The sequence below is a fragment of the Parasteatoda tepidariorum genome, chromosome 4 (genome assembly GCF_982258835.1).
Source record: "Parasteatoda tepidariorum strain Cologne lab strain chromosome 4, Ptep-v5.0, whole genome shotgun sequence".
Classification (NCBI taxonomy): domain Eukaryota; kingdom Metazoa; phylum Arthropoda; class Arachnida; order Araneae; family Theridiidae; genus Parasteatoda; species Parasteatoda tepidariorum.
Window position 1 is genome coordinate 115,729,182 of NC_141758.1, and position 17,242 is coordinate 115,746,423.

General features: G+C 26.9%; 1 protein-coding gene across 1 annotated transcript in view; it reads right to left on the reverse strand.

Moving 5' to 3' along the window:
* LOC147812595 (nonsense-mediated mRNA decay factor SMG8-like) overlaps positions 1–17,242 on the reverse strand; it is a 68,390-nt gene that overhangs the window by 11,800 nt on the left and 39,348 nt on the right. Inside the window, exons 10-15 of the mRNA XM_087162397.1 lie at positions 16,437–16,546; positions 14,447–14,632; positions 9,406–9,506; positions 8,359–8,422; positions 4,259–4,309; positions 407–470 (exon numbers count right to left, since the gene is read on the reverse strand). The gene's annotated coding sequence lies outside the window, so the exon portion shown is untranslated. The remainder of the gene's footprint in view (positions 1–406; positions 471–4,258; positions 4,310–8,358; positions 8,423–9,405; positions 9,507–14,446; positions 14,633–16,436; positions 16,547–17,242) is intronic.

The following is a 17,242-nucleotide window of genomic DNA, read 5'->3' on the forward strand; positions in this document are numbered from 1 at the left end:
CACTCTTTAAGTTTTTGTGCTAACTGAAAAAAAACTCTTAGAAATATAAAAACATTTAAGGGAATAAATTTAAAGTTTCTTTATTTTTATATGATAGACTTTACTAATGTTTCTAAGTGATTTCTAAAAATTGCAATAAAAGTCAACTCCAAGATAACTCTATTAATTCCATAGTGTTTTTGTTGCACATAAAATGAAGGATCACATGTTTATTAAAATGTGAATCATTTTATAAATAATATATAAGACAAGCATAGAATTTATGGCATTCCGTATACATCCAATAATATTTTCAATTTCAGACTTGCTTAGTTTTTTGTAGCTGGAATGCACCTAAAATTTAAAAGAAATGAAACATATTCATTTGTCTCTTTCAATGAGATCTGAAGTATAAAAGACCCCTTACCTTTGGTAAGTTATTAATTTTTGTAAGCATTTTCATCATCAAGGTAGGGGCAATTGCATCAATACTAAATTAAAGTAAAAAGTATTTCACAAACAGATTATTAATAACATAAAAAACACAAAGCTTAACAACAAAATTTTTTGAATTAACATTTTCCAATTACACAAAATAAATTAAATACTTATATAAAATAAGTATTAACAAAATAAACAGTGAATCGTTTTACTAAAACTTTTTCTTTTGTACTTATAACTGTATTAATTTAGAAAAAGCCCACTTTTATCAAAAAGGGAAGCAATCATTCGATGCTAGTAGACACTATCTTCCAATTTTTAAATGCATATTTGTGTAATTATGAATATGGTCAGGGTTTAAAAAATAAATTAAAAAAAAAATAAATAAATAAACACAAAAATATTTACTAGTTGACGTTTAAGAAAACTTATTCAGCACAATTTTAAGAGGCACATACAGCTTAATTCTACACAGGTATGTAATATTAATAAAATTATGCATGAATTTATAATTAAATTTAAAAAAAGTAACATTTAGATATCAGTACTATATTGAAAATTGAAACATTATACTTCAATATAAAATAATAAAATTGTTCCAACGTTGCAACTTAAAGTTAAATTAGTCTCTTATTGCCTTCTTAGCATCCTATACTTGAAGCACTAAAAACTTTCCCTCACAAAATTACAGACTTAAGTTTACATTATAAAGAGAGAAAGTTAATTTTCTGAAAGCTTGAAAAAAAAAATGAAATTCCTCTTTGTTTATTTCTTGGAAAGATGTGTTGTTTATGAAAGAACAAAATGTTCAGCATTTATTTAATTTTCATGATGATTTAATTTCCATAAAAACAATACAGTATTTCCATACAAGAATATAGTCGTTTCAATCAAATTGTTTTGGATTTTTATTAATTCCTTCTAAAATTACGCAAAAAGTAGAAAAATTATCGTAGATTAGTTGCAAACAACAAAATTTCATAGCTCCAGACAATTTTGTTTTAAGCAGATTATTGCAGATATTCTCAAAAGCCATAATTTTTTCCCCCTTCAGATGTATGATTTTTGATTTCTGCAGATTTTTTTTCGTGGTTAACCCATGGGTTAACCACCCACGTTTAGCCCGTCAACAGCACAGCTTGGATTGAACTAATCCAAAGCCAGAAAATATTTTTTCTAACCCGGCTATTGAAGAAAATAGACACATGAGACTGGCCAGATACTGACACATGCTCATTTACAGAAAAAAAAAATTGGACATAGACTCTAGATAGAATTTTCATAAACTTCTTTTTACTACTTTCAAACAAACATTTGGTACAGTTATTAAGATTTAAAAAAATGTAAAAATTATAAGGTATAAAAAATTACAGCAATTTGCTACTTCTGCTTGGTACTTTGCTTAGTGAGGTCAAATGACTTTTATTTAGCTTACAATTTTGTTTTTATACTTTAATTTTTGTCTTAGTTTCTTGGAGTACTGTCGGTACTATACATGGTGTTGGACATTGTTCTCCAACAGGTCATCAGGAGAGTAAATCTTGCAAATTAGTTCTAACAGAAAAACGGTGTTCATGAAATTTAATTTATTTGTCATATTTTTCTGGTTCAGGCGAACTGGGACTTTAAGTAGTCCAATATAGGGTACACCAACCAGTGAAGGAACATTTCATATATATTGATTAAAAATAAGAATTTGAAAGTTTTTCTTTATATTGATTGGTAACAATAGCTTACTGCCAAACAATAGGAAGTCATCTAACAATGTTCTGGATTACCTGGTCACAAAGACTTCTCTGGAAAAATTTTAAATATGTTATTATCTCTGCAACACCTTCTTTCTTTGAAAAAATTATAAGGTGAGCGTTTGTATTTATATGTTTGAAGTGGAATTAATTGCATGTAATAGTTTCACTTTTCTCACTGTGAAAATAAGAATTCAAAATATAGTTATTGAAGTTAAGTTTTATTTTTTTTAGCATCATAGCATAATCAAGTACTGAGATAAGGGGGTGTTTATTCACTGGATCACCAAACAAGGAAAAACCAGTGAAGGAACAAGTGTTCCTTTAGTGATGTTTTGCATCAAAAGTATGTTAAAAATATAAAAAACAACTTCTAACCAGTGAAGGAACATGCATGTACCTTTACTGGGCATAGATTTCCCAGTGAATGAACAGTATGTGTTAATATGTTGACACTTTACTTTTCAATTTATGATTACAAAAAAAGTTAACATTTTCCAAGTATTTGTATGTTATAATTTCAAGAATAGGCTTGTTTTTAGATATTTGCATAGCACATAAATTCATAAAGAGCATTAAAAAATAACCAAAATTAAGTGTTCCTTTACTGGGAAATTTTGTGTTCCTTCACTGGTAAGAGCTGTTCCTTCATTTGGTCTTCTTACTACTTATTATTGGAACCTCCAAAACTTTAAAACAATATTATGTAAATTCTCTACAATTTTTTTAGATAATTTGCAATTAGTAGCAAATATGTTGACACTGTCATTTAACTAAAATTACGAATTTTGAAATTAATATGATTTTTCAAAAGGTAAGCGAAGCTTAAGTGTTCCTTCACTGGTTAGTTTACCCTATCTCGGGCTTGACCATTCCAAACCATTTTTTATTAAGAGCAGAAGTTTTTTTTCTTCTAAAAAACAATATCGATTTACAAATTTTTTTTTTTGTAATGAAATGAGTTTTATTTGTAGAAGTTTCTTTATTTATTTTAGGAGTCCGGAATTCTGAGCTCATACTGTATATATGCATCACAGAAAAATATTTAATAGGTGCACTAAAAATATAATAAATTAATGAAAAGTTTGATTTTGAAATGCTTAATTTTTATTATTTACACATGAAAATAAATTATTGGAGCAATAAAACTTGAGTATATGTATATATATTGAGCCCTATATATATCTATACACAAAAATTGAAACCTGTTAAAGAAGTTCCCTTTTAAAAAGCTTTAAATTACCATTTAGATCTCTATTTCCACAATACTATATTAACACTTTTAAAAAGTTTTGTTTTTAACTGTTAAGAAGATTGCAAATTTTCTTTTCAAAGCATGGAAAATCTCTCAAAGAAAAGAGACAAGTTTTTAGAAATGAAATTCAGCGTCTCAAAAATGTGTCGATACTGGGGAAAAAGTTTCAGGTGGTCTTAAATGTGTGGTCACTTTTTTCATTGATCTTCACACTTAACTCAGGAAAACACGTGTTATGAAAAGTGTAGAGAGAATAAGCCATCATAATAGTTTCAAAGCATGGTATTGTATGAGCAGAACATGAAGAAATAAGTAGAGAGGAAATGTCACAAAAATTTTTAGTTTATTTGATGTTATAAAAGGTTTAGAAAGATACTAAAAACTTGGGACAGTTTTCCACAATATATTACTTAGGAAAAGAAGAAACAATAAATTCTACTTTATTTCTTTCAGAAGAGACACTTAAGTACATATTTCCTTCCTGAATGTTTAAGTCTGTAATATGTACACTAAACTTTATTAAAGTAATATGGATAAGATATTATAACTTCTGTCTACTCAATTAAAAGCTGTTCCTTTCCCATGAAAAACTCTTTTAACAGGTTTAACTGTTACAAAGATAAAAAGCAAATAACTTACTCATTTTAGCTGTAATGTTAAAAAAGATTAGAACTGGAATTGCCTAAGAAAAAAATGTGTCAAACTATTATTAGAAAAAAATGCCTATGCACATTATATATTTTAAACGAAAATTACATGCAGTTACATAATACAACACAAAAAGGAATAACAGGAAAAATGCAAATTTAAAGCTCAATTAGCACACTCTAAAGTTTACCTTGCTCTTCAGGAGGTTGTTGTTGCTGCTGTTGTTTTGCAGCTTCAGTTCCTACACAAAGCCAATTGCAGCACAAAGAGAAAGGGAACAAAAGAAAAGAATAAAGAAATAATTGCATAAATTATAAAGAAGAAGATATACATGTAGATCAGAAATGACTGAAGGGTGAAAATTTACATTCAGGACACACACAGTTTAATAATTAGCTAGTTGTTTAAAGTAATAATTATCATTTAAAAGAAAAATAAAAAAAAATTACAATGAGATTATATTAATATTATAAGTAATAATTTTTACCTATAATAATGAATATATAAAATGTTTTTAAAGACAAAATATAAATAAAACTTAATCAAAAATAACTGATGAAGTCCCTTAGACTGATGATGAACTTAAAATTTTTGGATGAATCCTATGCTTTTCAAAACATTTTATTTAATACTTTTTATTTTATTTATTTTCTAGTTTTTTAGCAAATTAGCAGTCTTCAAATCCTCATAGTGCAGGACTTGACATAAACTGCTTGGTTTTAAATGCAAAAAACACCAAGCAATGACATTTCTATTTTGAGAAAGAGAGATAGGCTGAAAGGAATGCTTTCTCAAGTTTTAAGGCAGGCAGCACAATTTGAAAAACCAGACAGAAAGGACTGAAAATTTTTTTAACAGCTACTGAGATAAAAAATAATAATTAAAAAAAAAAAAACATCCAATGGTGTGAAACTACGCATCCAAAATACATTACATAAATTTGCATGACATAATAACATCTTATTAAAAAAGAATCAAATTTTTAAAAAGGGAAAAAAATAATAATAAAAAATATAACATCAAAGTTAAGATTTTATTTACGTTTTTTCTTTTGAAAAACAAGTAAGAACTTTTAAGCACTTTTGACAGTGCTTAATTTCTATGATGCAAAATTATACTCTATTAAGCACATTTAAGGTACGTATGAACTCTAAAGAAAAAGGAAATTCAATTCAAGGAAAAATCCACAAAATTTCTTGTTCTGCAGCAGATAAGAAATTAAAAGTTATGATAGATGAATAAAATAACTTCTGAATACAGTGAATGGCTCTCTTGCATTTCAAGAGGAATTCATTTGAAAGTGGAAATTGTCTATTTTTCTTTACCCATTCAATTCTCTTCTATATGCCTCACCTATTTGGGTGAGTCCTTCTTTACTATAGCAAGAGGATTGTAATATCATGGGTTTAGGGAAATGTGAAATCTTTCTTTTGGTTGAAATGAGGGGGGGGGGGTTGTGAAATTAAAATAAAAAGTGAGATAAGTGACTAAGTTTTAAAAACAGTAAATAAAAGTTACTATTTTTTAAGATACTGACATTAAGTGAGAAAAGTGACTCATGCCTAGCCCTGCAAACATCATCTTTACTTGAGGGTAAATGTATCATATTCAGAGAAATGTAATAATTGTATTTATTTATCTTCCAATTTTAGAAATTTTTCTATTCGGTTGACTTATACACCTGACATAGTAGAAATTTGATATCTTGTAATCGAAAATTGGGCTGACTTATACCCCAAGATATACAATAATTTATCTATTTAAGATTATTCATATTAAACAGTATAGTAAACTGAACTTATTTTTAATTTAAATTTAAAACACTTAAATTTTTTTTGTAAATACTTAATTCGTTTCACACATTGCCATTTACAGGGTATATGCTACATTTTAGATTTTCAAATCCATGACTCATTCAAAGAATTTTTCATGATTACTATTACTATTTTACTTACTATTAGTTACTATTTTCTCCGACAAAAACACAATAATTTTAAAAAAGCATTATAATAACATTAATTGAAATGATAGGTGTAACCAAAACTGTTGTACTCTGCATCTTAATATTGATGGATTTCAAATTTAACAAACAGAGTAAAGAAAGAGTTGAAGCAATAAAACAGCTGAAAAAAATACAAAAGGAAATATTTTTCTTTCTCTTTTTTCTGCAGAATTATATGTTTAAGGTACTTTTCTTGTTGATCAGAAAGGAAAGAAATACTCCTGATTTTTCTGTTCTCATTTCTGAATTTTAAAAAAAATTGCCAATGACTGGTTTGTTTCAGCTAGAATTTTAAATTGATAAAATAAAAATAATAATACAAATTCTGAAATCACAGAAGTTTTAAAGATAATTCACTCTAGAAATGTTTTTTCTTTCCTTTCTTGAAAGAACGCCATAATTTTTAAAGAACATGATAAAAAAAATTTCATGTTTTAGTAAAATATTATTGTGAGTAGGGATTTTGTTACAAATTTAGATATTCCGAACACCGTGATATTGGTGGTGGTGAGGGGGGGGGGGAGTAAATTCAATTTTAAAAATTAGATTTTTCAGCAATCTAAATCCCTGATTTTTTTTAAAAAATAGTTAAAACCATAACATTTCATGACTTTCCAGGTGCCCAGATACCCTGTATTTAGTTTTAGACATTATATAAAAGGCCTAGGCATTCTATAGAACAACAGATTCCAAACTTTGCCAGTAACATATAGAATTATAATTACTTAATATCATCACGAAGAACTACACACAATTTAGTGTTGTTTTCCAGCATTTACTTTATCTCCTTTTTTCACAAAAAATTAGTGAAAGAAATTATATGATATGGAGCAGTCTGCCTTCAGAAATACATAAAAACATTTTTATTGTAAGCAGATGTTTTACGGCTTGAAGAGCTATCAAAATCTAAGTTTCTTAAATATAAATTACTGAACTGTTAATTAGCCAACTTATTTATCACAGACTTGAGCTCTAATTTTATGTGATAAGGGAGCTCTAGAGATTTCACGCTCTATACTTGGCAGGATCCACGCAAACAGACCATGAAAAGGATCCAGGGTTTCCGCTACGGTAGCTTTTTTCGCAAAATGCGAAAAGACCCCTCAAAAATGCTAAAATTCAACAAAGCATTTTCGCATTTTTGCTAAAGGATTTGGGGAATTCAGTTATAGCTCTGGATTGCAACTGGCAAGCTCTTGTTAGTGTTTTAATGGAAGACAAACGTCCTGTTGCTCAAGGATTGTTAAAAAATATAACTACTTTTTTGTTTTTAGCAACCACTGCCATCATGAATGATATCATGTTCAACATTAATAAATTAAGCCTCATATTTCAAAAATCTAATTTAAATTTTGAATATGTTCAATCAAGTGTGAAGGCTTGTATTTCAAGTTTAGAAGAAATAAAAAATGGCACCGGCACTCATTATATGAGTTTTTTAATTGATGTGCCTAAGAAGGAAAGTGAAAAATTTGAGTTTCAGGGCCATATAATTTTAGATGGACTGAAACAGAGGGAAAGATTCCGTAATTTGATGCACAATTTTTTAAACTATATCATTGAAAATATTACTGATAGATTGGGAGATTTGGATAAAATCGAAATGTTCAATATATTTATACCTAGCAGGATGCCCCATAGTTCGGAATTAAGTTATTCTTTGTCAGATAACTTACAGTACTTGTTTGATATAAAGTAATTTTAGAAGCCTAATGGCATTTTAGCATTTTGCTAAAACTTTTTTTCAGATTTTAGCTTTTTTGCTAATGAATTTTTAGACTCATCTTAAACCCTGAAAGGATCTATACTATAACTTCGTAAGATCTATAGACAACCTGATGGAAAAAAAGATCTATAGAGATAGATAGATCTACCAAAGTGAAAGAAGATTGTTGCTTTAAAAATATTTCTGGCAAACTCGAAAAGTACTCTACTTTAAGGCAGATTCCCGATGAGACGCATAAATTGTGCAACACTTTTGGGGCAAAAATCAGGAAAAGTCACCAAAAGAGATGTCTGGAGAAGACCAGGGCCCACCCAGGGCTATTAAGCTAGTGAAGAAAAAGAAGAAGCAAATCTACAAATAGCGCCAGTGAAGTTTTTGGCATTCTATTTCTATAAGCGAAACATTCTATTTTTTGATAAGAAAAAAGAAATGAAATCTATTTTTAGAGCAACAAAAGTAACTTTCATTTTTAATATATGTATTTCCCTAGGAATATGTATATACAAGTAATATTCAAAGTAAGATAAGAATACTAGCTAAGAATAAAGAAAATTTCACATACCCTCTCCAAAAAAGAAAGTGCAGCTTTAAGTGCACCTTCTGGTTGACCAAAGGGGAAGCAATACCTATAGAGGAAAAAAATAGATAATTGGCCAAAAGATGGAAAAATATATGTTATTTAGCAAAATGCATTTTGATTGAAAAGACAAATGAATGGTACATAGCTATATTTACAACATAATTGAAAGCTGTATTGGAAGATGCTCTACTATGTTATTAGAAAATTTTTTGTAAAGCACTTTATTAGACGATCAACAAGCCTATCTCATATATCAAAGAGGGTATGGTGAAATATATAACAAGGTAGGTTTAGTTGCACAAATAGTTAGGGAGAGCTAAATGCAGAAAAAAAATTTCTTTTCAAAATCTATAACCTTACATAGTTATTCAATACAAATATTTATCACACAGTAGAGGGTTAATTTTACATTTATGGTTGATTTTTACACTGACTATATTGTTCACAGTAAAAAAAAAAAAAGATTTACTTTATTATTGTACCGAGCTCCTCAATTGTTTAAATACCATAAATAATTTAAATGCTAATGGAGAAAAATACTTAAAAACTGGAAATTATTGAGAAAAAAAATATATTAATTATTTAAATAACTTTAAGTAAGCAAAATAACATTAAAAAACTCTCAAAAATTAAGTAATAAAAAGGTAATGTCCTGAAATGATGAATATTTATCAACTGAAATTAAAAAATGAAAGAAAAAACAAGTTACATTAAAAGAAGAATTAAAGCAATGTTAAAATGAATATTACAGTCACAAATTAAATTTTTAAACAATATTTTAAATTGAAAAAAAAAATTGAGTTATGAGTAGAGCTTCAAAAATTGGCCATACCGAACGAAATGTAAACAATATTATCTGCTTCAGGTAAACTGATAAAAGTTTGCTATTAACTAAGTCTAGAGCGAGAAAAAAAAGTGAGTATATTAGAGACAACCTCTAAGAGGATAACTGAAAAACAAATTTGCGAGTGGATTTTAAACAATAAGCTAATTTAGAGTAAATTATAAAGAAAAGAGTAATATATTTACCTAAAATGAGTAATTTGGTTTTCAAGAAGTATTCTGTATTGTTCATTAATATCGGCAAAAAAATCGTTCTCTTCAACAGTCACAGTTCCAATGCTGTCTGGCTGTAGGTAGAAAATAACTTTCACATTTTTAGAATATTACTTTCGTAAAGCACATACAATATTACAATAAAATCAGTATACTTAATTATTTATAATATTCATAAACTTGTACTTAGCATTGATACAATATTCATCATAAGCTATGAAGTGTATTTAAAAATGGTTAACAATTAAAAAATTAACTAAAAAAAATATTGTTTCTTATAAATTTTTATCAAGCATCATTCATATAAAGTAAATGATACATAAAAAAGCTTTAGATTTCTTTTAATATGCAATTTATACATTCATGTCTCACTGCTTCATACAATTTAAGCTTTTAAAAATAACTTAGGTATGTTTTGATATTATTTTAGACACTGAACAAACCATCCAAATGTAATGCATAAGTAGAAAAATTAACTTTTATAATATAACAATTTATTTTTATGTAAAGTTGAATGATAATGCAAATTTCAAATTAAATCGAAAACGATACTAGCACTAACGATACTGAATGTAAATAATTTATTTTTTTGAGATAATTTTCTATTTTTACCACCGATTTCTAAATCAGTTTTCAATATTTAATAAATACGCACAATAAAACTTCATTGCAAAAAGAAGTTTAATTAGTTGTACAACTTTTCAAAGAATAGTAAAACTTTTTGTAAGAAATTCGTTACACTGCAATTGTTCTCTACTACTAACCTATGCAACTAAAACATTTTATTTTACAAAAATCACAGTAACTTTAAAAGCCATAATTGTTGGAAAAAATAAAATGAAAGTTGCTAATATTTCAGTTCATTATTCGTTTTTAGCTAAATATAATCCATGAAATAATTTTAATTAGCTTCTGGATAATTTTGTATTTGTGAAAAAAAATCACTTAAGACCATAATAACATTTAATTTATGCATTATAGAAGTTTTTTAAAAAAATAGTTATTACAACAATGATTAAAATAAAAAAAACATAGCAGGATCTTCAACAACTTATTATATGCTACTATTCTATATTGTCTACATTTTTTAAGTACTCTAAACAGATCCACGCTTTAATATCAAACAAATATAATATTATTTAAGTTAATTTTGTTATGTAAAAATTATCAGAAGAGAAATTTAAATTATGCATAATTAAGATTAACACTAAATGATCAAATGTGATACAACAGTGCACCGTATCAGATATTAACTGCTGATAAATATATTTTTACTACAACAACATTAATCACAAAACGACAATTCTAAGTCACACATAACAATAATATGAAAGAAACCTAAAGGAAAATTTTGAATAACATCAAATATTTCAATAAATAAGAGTTAAAAACAAAAAGGTTTTTCCTTATAATCCAATAGATTCTACAAAGAAATTTTATTTCTCTTAAAGTTTTAAGGAATAAATTCGAAGAGAGATGAGTGTCTTTTTTTCAAAGTATTTTGTCATTTAAATGTATGATATTAATCTTTTAACACTTATTAGGTAATAATATGAAATGTAAAAGTATTAATTTAATATTTCTTTAAAAAAAATGAGTGGAATAAAAAAACAATTTTAGGTTAATGTCTTTACCATTCTTTCTAGTTATGTTTCAGTGCTTGGCAATCTAAACTTACATTACGAACATGTGAACAGCAAAAAGAACAGAGACAAAAATGCTTGTCTTTTCTATATTCTTTTTTGAATCTATTCTAGAAAGATGTGACCAATAAATTACTTTATTTTAATAGATTACACACAGATGGATATATTTTTTCATAGCATTCAATAGCAAAATCAACATTTTGAAACTGAAAATTTTTTTGTCGGTAAAAAAAAATTCATGAGCTAAATACATCCACAAGGAACAATAGCAAACTTTGTCTAGTTATATCACAGGTGGTCAGAAGAAACAAATCTGCAATCATAAAATAAATACAGAACCAACATGTTAATAATAATAAGCAACAAGTCATATCAGTTTAATGATGATTAAAAAGTGAATGCTTTAAACATGCTTTTGCTTTTCATTCCATAATTTAAATCAACACATTCCACAAATTGTCAAAACAATTAAAACTAATTGTTAGTCATTAAATCCGCTTTTAGAAATAAGAGTTTCAAAAAATTCCAAATTTTATTCCATACAGAAAAATAATTTTATCCCCCAATCCTACATTTTGCAAAGAAAATATATTATGCATGAAATCCAAATAATGTTAAACTTAATCTCAATGATGCAGAGTAAAACATTTAAAAACTAAACCAAGTTAATTGCAATTTATATTTTATTCTTAAATAAATCACATAAATTATGAAAAACTAACATTATAACCACAAGTTTGAAAAAAAAGCAGCAATATAAATTGAATACAAGTTGAACTTTTTTAAGCAAGCATAATATTTCTACATTATAAATTACTCTATTAAGGAAAAAGAAATACTTATGAAATATAAGTGCCTAAAAATGTAAAAGATTTTAACTAGAAATGGAACTGATAAGAAAGTTGCCAGAATTTTTCTGCAATTCATTAAGTTTAAAATGTTTCTTTTTAAAAAATGATGATCAAAATAAATTAAATATAAGATTAAAAAAATTAATTAAATATAAAATTTAAAAAAAATCATACTTTTAATTAAGTTTATTGTTATTTATCTAGATCATAAAATGTTAAAATAATGTCCATCATTGTTTATCAAAGATTTCTAAATCACAAAAATGGATTATGTAAGAAAGAAAAATAATTTTTCAGGATGATTCTAAAGCTACCATAAATGTTTCAGAATAAAATATAAATATAAATTTAGATTTTTAAAAACAATCTTGCAATCAAAGTACTTACTAAAATTAACATGTTAGCTTTACAATACTAATAAAGTATAAATCTAAAGAACTACAAAATTATCAAGGTTCTAATAGGCTAAATAGTTTTTTTTTTCTTCTCTTAATATTTAAACTAGGGATGTATCAAAAAAAAAAAAAAAAAGGCGCAGTACAACTAAAACTTTTCTAAAAAAATTTTTTTTTCTTTAAAAGTTCTTAGAACTTAACAGAATAATGGAAAAAAATGTTTATTTTTTGAGCACATATAATAGATTAATGAGCCACAATAGAAAAGAATACAATATAAAGAAACAGAGCTGTTAAATGAAAAAACTAATGTGAAATTATTATCAACAATGATAATTTTGGAATACATTTATAGGTGTTGATAATTTTTTTAAAGAAAAAAAAACATTATTTTGAAAATGTTGTGTAGTATAACTTTAATTTCTAAATTTAAATTAAGTACATTATTTTATCAGATTTCAAACAAAAATAATAACATGAAATTATTATAAAGGAAAAAAGTATTTTTGTTTTTACCCCAAAAATTAAATATAATTAAGGAAAAAATTTTACCAATTTGTTTTGCTTTTTTGCCCTCCTTACAATAAATACTATTTTTTAATGTTCCTTATCACAGTTCCTATTCATCCAAAATCTAATTTATCAACAAAAAAAAGTGCTTTCTCGATAAGTTTAATTCTTAACACTAGGTAAGGATACCATAACAAAATTTAAGTTTGAAATAACTCTAAATAAAACTTATTATAAATTTGATTTTTAAATATAAAGCAGTGATTCTAAATTTCAGGAGTAAATTTGTTTCAAGCACTTATGCAACAATAATAGCTTAGGTACTTATCGGCACAGTCGATTTAGATGTTGCTCACACAGCTGATGGAAAATTAGAGGCATAAATGGAAATTATGAGATTATCAGTAACTAAAAGACTAGAAAAGTAATTAAGTTTGGAGAAATTTTATTAAATCTTTTCAATCTACATAGCTATTAATCTGTCTATTAAACCTGTAATGGTTGCACAGTTTTGAAAACAATCATATAAGTGCCAAATTTTTTTTATTCAAGAAAATTATATAAAACGAAGTGCATTTACAATATGTATTCATTCTTAATTTATGGTTTAATCGCAAATCTACATGTTCTATGCATGCTGATATCTAGTTTAAAATAAACTTTCTCATTACAAATAGTCTAGTGTTGCTATCTGGAACATAGAGAAATCAACATGTTTACGGGCATAAGCAACAGATCGTTTCAATCCTTTTGGAACATTACTTCAGCCTAGAAATATCACAATAAAATTTTAGAGGGCAAAATTTCGTCTCGTCATTTTCGCGGGAACGAGAAAGAGTAAATTGGAATCAATTGCAAGTAAAACTGATTTTAAAACCTACTTGTTTCAGTTTACCGTGATCAGACATGTGACTGGACTATATAAAAAGCTTTGATGGCAGAGTGTAGATACGTAAAAGGATAAACAATATCACATAATACTATAAAATAATTTTTCTACCATGTGAAAGAAATTAAGATTTTTTTTACATATAAATATTAAATAATAAGTGTCAATCTAAAACAAGTTTCTTTGTATCGAATTTTTTAAACCTGTATAAGTTCATTTCACTGAAAAATACTGAAGGGGGCACTAGTTCTAAAAAGGAAAAAGAAGCAATGCTTTTCAATGAAAAATAACACATATATATGCCTAATAATACAATATAAACTTAATAATAATATTTAACTTCTTTTTGACCCAGTTCCCCCTGTTTCTGTAATTCAGTAGTTTTTACTAAAAACAGTTTCGATTAAAAACAGCTGCTTTTTCTTATATTTAAGAAAAAATTATCAAACCCAGATTTTTTCTTCTTCATTCTTTAATTTTCTAAACAAATATTTAAAAGGTTTTTCTACCACAGTTGAAGAAAAATGTATTTTGTATAAAAACTTGCTTAAAGTCTATCTTATCAGTAGATTAAAATATTTTTTGTGAGATGAGAACTATCTTAAAATAATTGGGAAGGAGTTATGTCCTATCTCTACTCTAAACGTTAGAGGAGATAAAATATCCATTTTTTACAGTGTCAATCATATGAGCTAATTTTTGAAGCTAAATATTGCTACATACCTCCTTGTAACCTAGATATGGTTTGAAGTTTTTGCTGGTTTGAGGTTGAACGAGGGGAATTGGTTTATGAGATAGTCATGTACATGGCCCTGATCCATAGATGGCACTCATTTTCATCGCCACTGGCATAAAGTCCGCTATTACCTTCCTCGACCACATTGAAGAAAAATCTCCCACCTTTAAGATCTGAAATTTGAAGTAGCATTAAACAAAACAGGAAAAGAGATTTTATTCAAACAAAAGTAGATTCTTGTTCAGAGATGCCATCTTTTTTTGCACTAACTGAAGTTGCTCTAAATATTCAATTTACTAAATTCTATTTCATTAATTTTAATAAGAATTTTGGATACAAAATCTGGGTGTACAAAAGGCGTTAAAATACATAGACATTTAAGATAGATGAATTATAACACTCATAACCTGATGAATTTTTAATGTATTTCCTCCGTCTGTGTAATTAAAACCCTTATGGAATAACTTTTATTGTATGATTTATAGTCAAATTATTCTGTTTTTTAAATAAATTTTTCTTATGAATTCCACACATAATTTTTCTTTGCAGATTGTTGTTAGTTTTTTTACCATAGATTCATTTTCTTAGGCTAGACTACATTTATATTTCAATAGAATAGCTCCTTAATATAACAGAGGATAAAAAAGAAATCAATTTTAGAAAAACCCACTTTAGGGTGGGTTTTACTGGACTTTTCAGAGTGGGTTTTACCTAGTAAAACCTGACCGGGTTTCTCTGGGCAAGTGGGTTTTTCGCAACCCTGAATAAGATTAATAAAAATATTACAGCAACAGATTTTCTCCAGATAACAGTAACAGATTTCAGAAGACACTTTTAATTAAATGAAAAGGAAGCAAAACTAGTTAGAACACCATTAACTATGAGTAATTTTTGAAAATCACTATCACATTAATGAAGATTAATTTTATTATGAAACATTAACTGGTGATTCATCTCAGATCCTGGAGATAAAACAATCTGAACAATAAATTAGTTCATTTCATACTGAACAAACCCAAAAACAAATTGCACTCCAAAAAGTGACAAGATTTATACCAAAGGGCCAGAAAGCCAGGTTGGTAGGACACCGGGCCCATGTCCAAGAGGTCATGGGTTCGATCTCCGCAAACCCTAGACTCTCCGCGTAGTAAATGGTGACTGATGCACATTAAATCTGTCAAGTTACAAAGTTCTCCATTCTCCCATAAATCATACCTCTGGGGATACTGATTTATGAGTTTCTTCTGGAGATGAGAGTTCCTTGTCTTCTGGATTAGTTCAAAATCACAATGCTACGGAGTTGAATATTAGTAGTAGTCATGAACCCAAAAACTTGGGTCGTCTGTTCAACGACTGTTAAAAATAAAAAATACAATTTTTTACCCATCTTAGTTTAAATCAAATTTCATAATACACAAAACTAATGCCTATTTTATTAATCATAAAATGGGCACATTCCATATCAAAAGTAAGTAAAAAATTCAATATAATTTATATATAAGACATTTGTTACAAATAAAATGCTTAAAAATAAATACAGTCTGAATAACCCCAGGCTTTCTGGCCCAAAAAAATTTTGTTTTATACTAGAGTTCATATTTGCTAAGCTTCACTATAACCACCACTCCACTGTGTGTGCAGTTCAGCACTGATTATTTATAAAACTCTAAATTCAAAATAGACCAGAATAAGAAAAATTCATCAAGAATTATTTTAAGTTTAGTTTTAATTGCTAAAGCTTAAAATTCTGCCATTTGTTGAATTGACCTGTTAATTGTTTCAGATTAGTTGTTTAGTGTAATAATCATTTTATATGCTTTTTTTTTCTTTTCAGTTAAAGGTCTATTAAATTGGTTGGACAAATTATTTAGAATAATTCGTAAAGATATAAATGTTTAGTTATTGGAGTTTATGCTTACAAATTAAATAGAAACTAAAAAACTAAGTAAATAAAGTAAAAAATAGAAAATTTATTACCAAGTACTGGCTCAACATAATCTACAGTATATCCATCCAGCTGCATCATTTCCGTAGGTTCCAATTTCTTTTCTCTGTAACTGCACATTGCAAAACTATACTGAGGATAACTGGTAATATTAAAAGATAATATTAAAGAAAGGCACATGCATAAGTTTAATAAATTGAACAAAGATTATAGCAAAACAAGATATTTTGCATGATATTTTTTTAGCAAACATCGATATTTTTATTGAATTGATACAGATGCTAATAAAACAGGCTGTAAATAATATACTACATAGCAAGAATTTGATATTACTCTATTACTTTGGGGGAAAAAAATACAAGTTTGAACATAACATACACAAAAAAATGCAAGTTATTATAGTAATAATAAAAGCTAATAGATATTTTTTGTCTTAGTTTTTATTTTGTTTTTCAAAACTCACATTTGAAATATATTACAACTAAATACTAATCACCTAAATTATTCATAAATTGAAAAGCAAATAATTAGACAATAGCAAATTCTTCAAAATCTGAAAGTCTAAACTAATTACTATTTAAACCAGAATAGTTAAAAAAAAATGAGTTTAATGTAATTTTCTTAATGATATATGACAGTGTTGGTGATATTTAGACAACATTCCTATCTAATTGTCAAAATTAGCCAGTAAGTGATCAGTCTACAGTTTTTTTTCAAATGGTGAGGTACCATTTTGTAAGCGCAATGTTTTTCAAAATTTGCTTGCTTATTAAAAAAGTATCTAATGTATCTAAAGTATCTAAATAAGTAATCAATGAGTAACAAAGTTGTTAAAAAT